We start from the raw sequence: 10,546 nt of genomic DNA, 5'->3' as shown, positions 1-10,546 counted from the left end.
ACACCCAACACAGACAAACACAAAAAACAGACCATCTCCCTTTCTTCTCCAAGAAAGATCTCTCGTTGCTCAGGCCTCAGTTCACTGCTAAGTCGCCTGCATCGATCCTCTCATCGTCGCCACCAGCAAAACAATGGCTTTTTCTTCGAGCGCCCGAAGCAGCCGCGTGGCCACATGCCTCGTGCTGATTCTCCTGGTCGTCAGCCTGCGAGAAGCCTCTGTCATGCGTCCGCTGCGGCCGGCCGGCGATGTGAAGGACCAGGCGATAGACGACAAGTACGCGCCGCTCCTACTCACCATGCTGCCGAGGGGCCCAGCGCCGCCTTCGGCCCCCAGCGGTGGCATGAATGAGGACGGGAACTGATTGAGCAAGCGCAGGGCTTGCCGCTAGGATGAGTCTATAGATCTCTAGAAATTGTTAGCCATACAGTGGAAAATGGTATGGACGTACTGTTCTGCAGTACAAGATACTCGTACAGGACTGTTAGTGGGAAATGAACATATAGTGTAGGATATAGCCCAAAATTATACCTTAATTCTTTCGTCAGTCCCTCGAAGTATTTTAATGATAGTGTTTTGTATTGATCCATTCTTGAAAAAATTGATTGTTCATAGTCACCGATTCAAGATTATACTAGCAACAACTTTAAAAGATGAAACTGTTTTTGCTTATATCCCTTGCGGAGACGGGTTCCCTGCGGGTACGAAAAACCCGACGAGGCAGGGATGGGCAAAAAACTGCCCCCTGTATGGGGATGGGGATAGGGACATGCTTGGATTTTTGTCACGGGGACGAGGACGGGCAAGCAAAACCCAACAGGTTTTGTCCCTGTTGCCATCTTGAGTCCCAGCTCTGACCTCTGCAACAACTATAAAAGATAAATTTACAATCGACACGGAGAATTAGGAGGAAAATAAACAGTAACCCATAAGAATTTACCCTCAAAAAACCTACACTAATGCTGACTTGGAATGGACGTAGCTCCTCTGGATCCCATCTCCACTCCAGAGATGCTATTTTTCTAAAAACTCCAACATTAGGCAGGTGCCAATTCATTTTCCTTTTAGACTAGAGTCCTGAATATGTTCAGCCAGGAAATGATATAATGAAAATTTATATGATACTCTTTAGAAAGTACGGTTTTCCCATATTCACGGTAATCTAGCATTTCTGACAGCTTGCAAAATTAACTGAGCCCATTGCCGAATTGTTGAAAGTTTCAAGGGTAGCTAATAGCTACAACTGAATTAGGTATTTTAATAGACACAACTCAAGCATCCAATCTTTGCAGATGACTTAGCACGCTGCTCTGAGAAAAAACAACAATCACCTACTTTCTTTCACACATGGAAGCCTTCTTGACATGAATACCAATCCAGAAAACAAATTTCAGTAAGACTACAATACTGAAGTTGAACTGCATCTGGTTTTGTGTTAAACCAGATGAAGATTTGGACCATCGTCCAGTCTTAGCTCATCAACAAGCATGTTGAGGAGTTGATACATATCCTCCACACCATGTTGTGGTTCATCCCCTGCATAGAATTCAAGAACTCTGCCCCTAACCTCGATCCAGCTGCAACCTGGAACTTTGCTCACACCCCTCTCTCTTATCAGCGCTCTCATCCATGCAGGGTCATCCAATTCCAATCTATCTGAGATTGCATATATCTAGGATGAAACCACGTAGTTCCACGTGTTTGGGGGCTCCAGTAGCATTATCCTGTTGATGACCCTAGCGCCAACCTCAACATTTATACATTTCCGACAAGTGGCGAGCAAAACCCTCAACATCACCGCATCTGCCTTACCAGGGATCTTCTCAATGAAATCGCATGCTTCTTCTAAATGTCCGGCACGTACCAATAAATCAACCATGCAGGAGTAGTGCTCGACCTTGGGAAAGATTTGGAACTCAGTTGTCAGGGAATTGAACCAACGCTAACCGTCTTTCAGTAACCCTGCATGCAGAGTTGCAGACAAGCAAAAAGTACTCCTATGAAAGTGATCTCATCTGGCCGGAGCCCTTCCTCATTTCTCATCAGTTCAAACTGCCGAATAGCTTCATGGCCTCGCCCAGTAAAGGCGAGACCACAAATCAAGGTGTTCCATGAGGCTTCATTCTTGCACGGCAATTTCCCAAACACTTGTATGGCTCTGGTGAGATTTCCACACTTCCAAGTCCATATCCACCAAAGCAGTCCCAATGTATACATTGCTGTACAGGCCTCTTTTCGAGGCATAGCTGTCGAGTTCAGTGCCTAGCTCCAGAGCTCCAACTGCAGCATAGACCGAGAGCAGCCCAACCAGGGTTATCTTATCTGGACGCGCCCCTGCTTGTTGCATGCTGTGAAACAAGGAAATGGCTTCCTTTGACATGACGTTATACGTACCTGCATCATCATACACACCATACACAAATGATCAGGCCACATAAGATAAAAGTACTTACATTCATCAGACAGTATTTCGAAATGAGAACCTAAGTGGGTCCATCGATGCATACCCGGTGATCATAGCATTCCAAGCGACGGTATCTAGTCGGTGATGCTATCGAACACTCTCCGAGACTCCGCCATCTCTCCGCGCTTCTCATACATCCCAACGATAGCTGAGCCAACGAGCAACCCCACACCTCAATGCCCGCACATTTCACCTAGTCCTCCAACCACCTACCAACACTGCACGCTCGGCAACCATTGCACAGAACAATACTGTCATCCAAGCCCGCTCATACTACGCTTTTATGATGGAGTTCCAAGAGACAATGTCCCGTTGGGGAATTCCGTCAAACACCTTGCGATCGGCGCGGGGACAGCCGAGGTTGGAGTACATGGTGACGAGGGAATGGACAGTGTGGTCGTGGCTCTGCAGCCCCAGCTTCTGAAGACTGTGAAGGGGCACCGGGCTGCGGCCAGGAGAATAAAAGGGAGAGTGTAGGCACCGGGGCAGAGGGCGAAGCGCGGAGCAGAGCATTAGGAGGGAGAGGTGGAGGCGGCGAAGAAGCGCAGGGCGTCGTTGAAGGAGAAGGCGGTGGGAGCGGGGTGGGAGTTGAGCAGGGGATGGCGGAGGAGAACGACGGCGCGGCCGCGGAGGAAGCCGTGGGCATCGCCGGTGACGTTCCAACTCCACCGCGCGACCCTATCCTGTTCGCCCCCATCCGTTTGGGGTAAAACGGACGAATAGCACAGCCCAGCGCACGGCCTCAAACGAATAAATGTCCAGATTTCGTCCGTTTTCGACCCATTTCTAGTCTAAACTTGCGCTCGGTTTGGGGTGAAACGGACGCACGTGGACGGCTTGGACGCACGCCCTTGTCCCCCCTGGCCCGCCTATCAGGGACACTAGCAGTCCCTCCGCTCCCAACGCTTCCACCCTCTCTCTCTCGCCTCGCCCCGCCGCCGGCGCCACCGCTATTCTCCGGCCGCCTCCTCACCGCGCAGCCTCCAGCCGTCCCTATCAAACCACTTCTCGACATGGCCGCCACCACGCCCGCACTGTGGCCGTAGTTTTGGCCGTCGATCGGAGGTTTGGTCGTCGACGTCTTTGCCGGCCGCAGAGGGGACAGGACCGCCGGCGACGCAGCACGGCGTCCTCGGCAGCTCCCGACGAGAGCTCCACAGCGGCCAGTAGCCGGCCGGCAACCACCCCTGCTGCGTCAATGTGATCATCGCGGCCTCTTCACTACCACGCCCGCAAGGTGTTCGGCATTTTGCCCACAAAGATATGGACAATGGAGACGAGTTTTTCTTCCATCACTTTGTTTGTTCATCGGACGATTCATCGTCGGATGATGAAGATATTGTGGTGGCTGCACTGGTCGTTCACGACCACATTCAACGACAGCTTCCTTGGTACAGGGGGTCACTCCCTGGCCGTGCTCCCAACCTAAACCGCAACAGGGAGAGAGGGCACGCCTTACTCTATGCCGATTACTTTGCCAACACCCCGCTCCTCAAGCCGGATAAATTCCGTCGCCGTTTTCGAATGGCAAGGCATGTGTTCAATCGTATCCGAGAGGGAGTGGTTGCTCATGACCCATACTTCGAGTGCAAGACGGATGCCCTTGGCAAACTTGGATTCTCCTCTTACCAGAAATGCACCGCGGCCATCCGCATGCTTGCATATGGAATTCCAGGCGATCTGGTGGATGAGTATGTGCGTATGAGTGAGACAACATGTCTGATGTCAATGTACAAGTTTAGCCAGGCTGTGATCGAGGTGTTTGGCCCATAGTACTTGAGGCAGCCAACTGCCGCTGATACAGAGAGATTGTTGGCGACCAACGCAGCTAGAGGCTTTCCAGGCATGCTTGGCAGCATAGATTGTATGCACTGGGAGTGGAAGAACTGTCCATTTGCTTGGCAGGGCCAGTACAAAGGGCATGTCAAGGCGTGCACTGTCATATTAGAAGCGGTGGCATCACAGTATCTTTGGATATGGCATTCTTTCTTCGGCATGACAGGTTCTCACAATGATATCAACGTGCTGCAGCGTTCTCCAGTCTTCGCGAGGCTTGCAGAAGGCCACTCCCCACCTGTCAACTTTGAGATCAATGGCCACCATTACAACAAGGGATACTATCTAGCAGATGGTATATATCCTCAGTGGTCAACTTTTGTGAAGACAATATCGAAACCCCAAGGTGAGAAGAGAAAGAGATTTGCCCAAATGCAAGAGAGTGTTAGAAAGGATGTGAAACGTGCTTTTGGTGTGCTTCAATCCCGGTGGGGTTCGAAACCCTGCACTGTCATGGGATGAAAGGAAGCTTTGGGAGGTGATGACTGCTTGTGTGATCATGCATAACATGATCGTCGAGGACGAGCGTGATGAGAGTATCTTCGACCAAGGATTTGACTATCAAGGTGAAAATATTGAGCCCCTGCACCAAGACCCGGCCACATTTGAACAGTTTGCTCAATTCCATCGTGAGATGCGTGATTGGCACTCTCATTTGAATCTTCAAAATGACTTGATTGAGCACGTGGGGGATCACATTGGCAACCAATAGATGTATTGGTCAATTTTATGTTTAGTCAAGACAATTTCGATTTGGTTGTAAAAATATTTTATTAAAGACAATTTCAATTGGGTTGTAAAACTATTTTAATTTTCAGACAAATATTTGGGTTGTAAACTAGTTTTGATGAAAATTTGGACATTTTTAGCCCTGACGGACAGGATAGGGTAAAAGGATGCGTCCGCGCGGTGGGCGCACGGCCACTGCATCCCAGGACACGCCCGAATACGACCCCAAATCGCTACCCAAACGGACAGAATCCGGACAAAACGGACGTCCGTTTGGGGTCGCGCGGTGGAGTTGGCCTTACGGCCCACTTGTGGTTTACCAAGCTCATTGCACTTTTGACAGCACAGTTCTTAGATTGCCACCGCGATGGCGCTGCCGCCGCCGCCAGCGTTTGTGTACACCTCAGCGAGTGGATGATTGGGCGGAGCTTCAGCGCACCGCCGGGGCGACCTCGACCGCTCCACCGGTTGCTTCCACCGGCTGCTTCCACGGTCAGGTACCGCCCTCCCTCCAGATCTCTCGGTTTGTCAGATTCTGTCAGATTTGTCAGTAGATTTCTCCCTGTATTGCTTGATTTGGACGTAGGGCATGGCCATGGATTTCGTTGCTCTGATTATTCCCAGTAATCAAATACTAAACGTCTGTTACTTCTGGTTGAATCTTTCAGTTTATTTAGGTTGGTACTACCGAGCAAGCTATTGAAGAATGATTCATGGAACGAGATGTAGATCAATGCTATTGAAAAGAACACTCATATTACAACATATTATACCAAAAGAAAATCAAATTCAGCAAATTTCTTCTATTCAGAAATTAAAATCGAAAATGATGCGCTCTTAGGCTGTGTTTTCGTGAAAAGGGACAAACATGTTTATGCGCATACTCTGCAATATGCTCTTACTACACTAGTTTTGAGACGTTTTTACTTATTCACATGATACACATTCCCATTCACTTTCTTGAACTGCAACATGTTAAGTTGGGCACTGACTTCTACTTTGAATCAATGTTATGCCTGTTTCAGGAGACTATATCAAATTTTAAATTGTGCATATCATCCCTGTTCTTTCGTTGGTATGACTTGATCTAGAGTCTTTTCTTTTTTCAGAAGATATGAATCATATGCATTCATCCTTCCTTGACTTGGTGTAGGTGAAGATGACGCTAAAGAATTATTTCCGTGGGCAAAATGATCTATACCTGCTACAAGCTGACCCTACTAAGGTACTGATTTTTAAACATCCATTTTATTTCTTCTCCTATCATCTTATTGTAGCTATCGAGGAAATTCCCAAATTTTTGTATGTCTAATTATCTATCTTAAAATTTATATTTTACTATGTTTTAGTATACTTATTATCTATTCGGGTGTTAGGACACATGCATAAATTGCCACCTATTGATGCGAAGACATTACATGTACAATTTACTATTCATGTGTATCGTAGATTGCAGATGGCTTGATTTATGAGGCAACTGATGGTCGTAACTACTTTCCTCATTTCTATGGTCGTGATCGGAGCTTTGCACCCCTTCAACTAAGTGTTGTTGTCAAGGCAGACAAAATAGAGCTGGCGAACCATGATTTTACTTGCAATCTATTTGATGGAGCGGCCATCTAATTCTGATGTGTAACGGTAAGGTCTCACTCTTGGCCTTGTTTCCATGTTCCCTGCCAAATTTATCAAAGACATGCTGTCCACATGCTTATGCTAGTAATAGAAGTTAGACAAATTTAATATCAACCTGAGGCACATGAAATGTTAGTAATGTTAGAAAATGGTGAACATAGGCAGAGCAGAGCACTAGATGCACGATTGAACAAGGCAGGACGCAGAAGTAGTACTTCCTTCGAGCCCTCCCCTCCCCTCGCGTCGCCCCCTCTAGGGCGACTCGGGGGCTCCAAACCCTAGCCCCGCCGCCGCCCCCTCCCTCCCCCCTCCCCCCTCGCCGCCGCCTGAGGCTGCCCCCGGGCAAGCCCGGGGCGCAGCCAAGGAAGGTGGCGGCGGGGCCTTCGCTACTCTGCATCTGCTGCAGGGGGCTGCGTGCTCCGGGGCGGCGGCCCTAGTTGGAGTGGCGTCACCGGCCATCGACAGGCGGTGGCGCGGGCGTGGACCGGCGACCTCGGCCGTGGGGAGAGCGGGCGAACCGGAGGACGTGAGCCAGGGCGGGCCGGCAACCTTGGTTGTTTGCGGCACCAGATCTGGCCGCCCCTACATCCTCTGTCTCTGGATGAGCCATGCCACGGCCCGATCTGGTTTGCTTCGTCGTGGGCGCCGGTTCTCGTGTTGTTGGGGAGTGGTTGGCGGGGACGTGAAGACCGGGAGAAATCTCATGCCGGCCTTGCTGGTCTCGACGGCGGCGACGCCCGCGGGCGCCGCTCCCCTCCTTGGAGGCGCCGCCTGGGTATGTTCCTCTGTCCCCTCCCCCTCCTTGCCTCCCAGGAGAAATCCTCAATGTTGTTGGGCGGCGGCGGTGCCCTTGGCGTCGCACCCTTCCTGAAGGCGCCGTTTTTGGGAGCTAGGTGGGCGTGGGGTTTCTCGGAGATATGTTTCGTGTGCAGCGGCGGCGGTAGCTGACCTCCCACGACGACGGCGACTTCCTAAGTGACTATTTCGGGAGCTCTCCGGTCTGTTGCGGGGTGCCCTGCCTGGCCCGTGGTTCCTCCTGGGCGAGAGGGGATCGGGTTCCCCTCCTACGGCGGCCCCTCTCAGCGCACCTTGAGAGCTTTCCGGTACCCGCACTTCGGTTCTCAATGTCTTGTGAGTTCTAGCAAAGCTCGTCTTCGTCCATTCCGGCAACTCTTCCTTTTTCGTGACCAATATGTGGGATTTGGCGATGCCCTGCTCCTGGTGATCTGTTCGTGACTTGTTGGGCGAGCTTGGTTTCTTTTCAGATGCAGCCTACCGGCAACTATCTCCCAGGTTCTAGGGTGAACTGCTCTCTTGTCAACGGTGCGGCGCCATTCGAGCCAGGCGAGGAGGCAGGGGCCTTCTTTGACATTGGAGCTAGGCGGATGTGTTGGGTCGGGGCTGCTGGCGATTAGGTGATAGCGTGTCCTGCTTCGTCGCTGGACGTGTTGATCCAGTGCGGGCATTCTACTTCTTCCACGGTGTTCTGATCACGTTGAGGACCTCTTCATCGTCGAGCGGTGCTTCTCCCTGATGATCTTTTTAGCTTGGTGTGTAGGAGGCTTGTGAGCTGCTTTCCAGCGCCTTTGTATCTTGTCGTTTTCTTTTCTTTCTTGTGCTGGTTCCGAGTTTATAATCCTGACCGGTTGATGGCTTTGTTAATTCAAAGCCGGGCTCTTCTTGAGCCTTTGTTTTAAAAAAAAACAAGGCAGGACGCAGACCAAATAAGAAAATTAAATGTCTATTCAATACTTGTACCTCTCCATTGCCATCTAGTAATTAGGTGTCTTCTAACTCTCTAGGCCACATGTAGATATGTCCTGTGCCGCTCTTGGACTTGAAGCCCTGGTACCCACAGGGCAGAGATGTCCTGCATCCAGCCAGAGCTGCTGCAAACGCAACCCCTCACCATACTTCAAGTTTAAGTTTAAGTTTGGAGAACCTGATACACGGAGCTCTCTTAGTTTAAGAAGGTTGAGACCCTCTCGAGGACGTCACATCCAGTGACTACAAGCATCTGAGAGAGGAATGGGAGGTCCTCCAACATGCTCAAGCACCTTGTTCCTCTTAAATAGAGCGACTTCAAGCTAATTGCCTCCTGTCCAAGCTGTCATGGGAGAGCTCTTAGCTCCCGGCAGCCTTTGAGTACCGAGCATTTCAAGCTTCGCTGCTTCGGAGCATGTGGATCCTTGGGGACAGGGCTTCCCTTTTTCGCATCTTAGCAGATCCATCGTCTTCCCCTTCCGTAGCTGTTGTTGATGCTGACCATTGAAGTGTGCGCTCCTTGAAGTCGTCCGCTGCAAGTCGTCGGTGTCTCGCTGCCATTCAAAGCATGATTTTTGCTGGATTTCCTTCGCCAAACAATGGGGTCAATCAAAATTATTTGGTGGCTAATTGAACCAATCTAGTGGATGGATCTGAAAACTCAAAAACTGGAAGCCTATGGAGTTTGATCTAGAACCGATCCAATCTTTGATTGACCGGATGTCGTGCCCAGAGGCTAGAGATTAATCTCCCCTGGGACGGCACACTGTGGAAGTGATGGAGAAACCTAGAATCAGCCCCGTTGGACTAACCGCTATAATACCATCAATGGCGGAGCTACGTGTTACCAAAACAAGCCATGGCCCGCCCAGCCCACAGCAAATACAGTGGAGGACTGAGAGTATAATGGGCCTTGAGGGCAAAACTAATGGGCTTCCTTTTACTGGCCCGCCCAGTTTCCCTGATGTAGCTCCACCACTGAATACCATGTAGAATTGTAGGATGGCTAAACATTTCTGTTGTATTGTGTTGTATTGATCTGATCCTTGTAGGGTAGAGTACAATGTGGGGAGAGGATGGGAGTACAAGGCAAGTCATTGTTACCAAATATATCTCTTATCTCTCCTTATCTCTAACTAACACGTTTATACTTCTAACACTACGCCGCTGGCTAGCAGTCCACAGAGGCGATTCCCAGGCGTGGAGGCGACGGACGCGAGGAGGCTACGGGGCGGTCGTGGTGTTCTTCGCCGGTTCCGATGCCGTCGACTGTCTAGGAGTTGAGGTGGACCTTCTTACGCCATCTCCAAGGTCAGCTGGCTCGGTTCGGGGCAAAAACGGACCTCTGCGGCCATCAGGCAGAGCTACAGGACGACGGGCTCGTCGGCGGTGAAAAAACTGATTTTGGCACCGGCGAGCGACGAGAAGGCGGAAGAGGGCAGCGGGGCTGCGGGATGGCCGCGTGGAACAGTTTCGGCGCAGGGGTCTGGATGGGGGCAACGGCAGGGGCGACACTGACGCGCCGAGAGGAACAATGCATGGGTGGCCGACTATACTGAGAAGCTGCGGCTTTGGGGGATGAAAAGCTATTTATTTTTTAGGGGTTAATAGATCTGAGGGATCTGCTAGCTAGGCTTTAATCCCTCAAAACAAAATTAACTTCTAGGGCATTTGCTAGAGATGCTTTTATAAGCCAAACTCTAAAAAGCAAAGTTCAGCCGAGAGAATCTGGAAATGCCCTATTCTGATCGAAATTCCAAGTGGGCCTCATTTCTTTTCACATGCACAAATTTATTTCTTGCAATAACAGGGACATAAATAGGACAGCAGGGGAATCCTCTTAAATCACATCCTGGAAGACGACCTTTGCTATGTGGCTATCAACTGTTTCAGGTGAGCAATGAGCCGAGTAGTAGAAGCTTTTCACCACGTGGAGAAATGTCTGCTTGGTGTCTCTGTTGATGCCATGGCAACCCTGATGAATTCTCCAAGATAGTTCTTGCATCTCCATGTCCACTTGCCAGTCCAAGTCCTCTGTATTCTCCATATTTTCCCCATTCTGTTTTTTTATCATTGAACAGTATTTGGTTATGGTTTGACAGATCACATACAACTCAAACG

At 50.0% G+C, this 10,546-nt stretch overlaps 1 long non-coding RNA gene and 2 pseudogenes across 1 annotated transcript; 2 read left to right on the top strand and 1 right to left on the bottom strand.

Moving 5' to 3' along the window:
* Positions 1-1,320: 1,320 nt before the first annotated feature.
* LOC125538280 lies at positions 1,321-3,672 on the bottom strand (annotated as a pseudogene).
* A 1,724-nt stretch (positions 3,673-5,396) lies between these two features.
* Positions 5,397-6,652, top strand: LOC125538279 (annotated as a pseudogene).
* Positions 6,653-6,852: 200 nt separating this feature from the next.
* LOC125540199 lies at positions 6,853-10,205 on the top strand. The gene is made up of 2 exons (XR_007297242.1): positions 6,853-7,792; positions 7,927-10,205. It is a non-coding gene; the product is annotated as an uncharacterized LOC125540199 (long non-coding RNA).
* The last annotated feature ends 341 nt before the right edge of the window (positions 10,206-10,546 follow it).

This window comes from Triticum urartu, chromosome 2 (genome assembly GCF_003073215.2).
Source record: "Triticum urartu cultivar G1812 chromosome 2, Tu2.1, whole genome shotgun sequence".
Classification (NCBI taxonomy): Eukaryota; Viridiplantae; Streptophyta; class Magnoliopsida; order Poales; family Poaceae; genus Triticum; species Triticum urartu.
The sequence above is the reverse complement of the archived record's forward strand: the minus strand, read 5'-3'. Positions and strand labels throughout refer to the sequence as shown.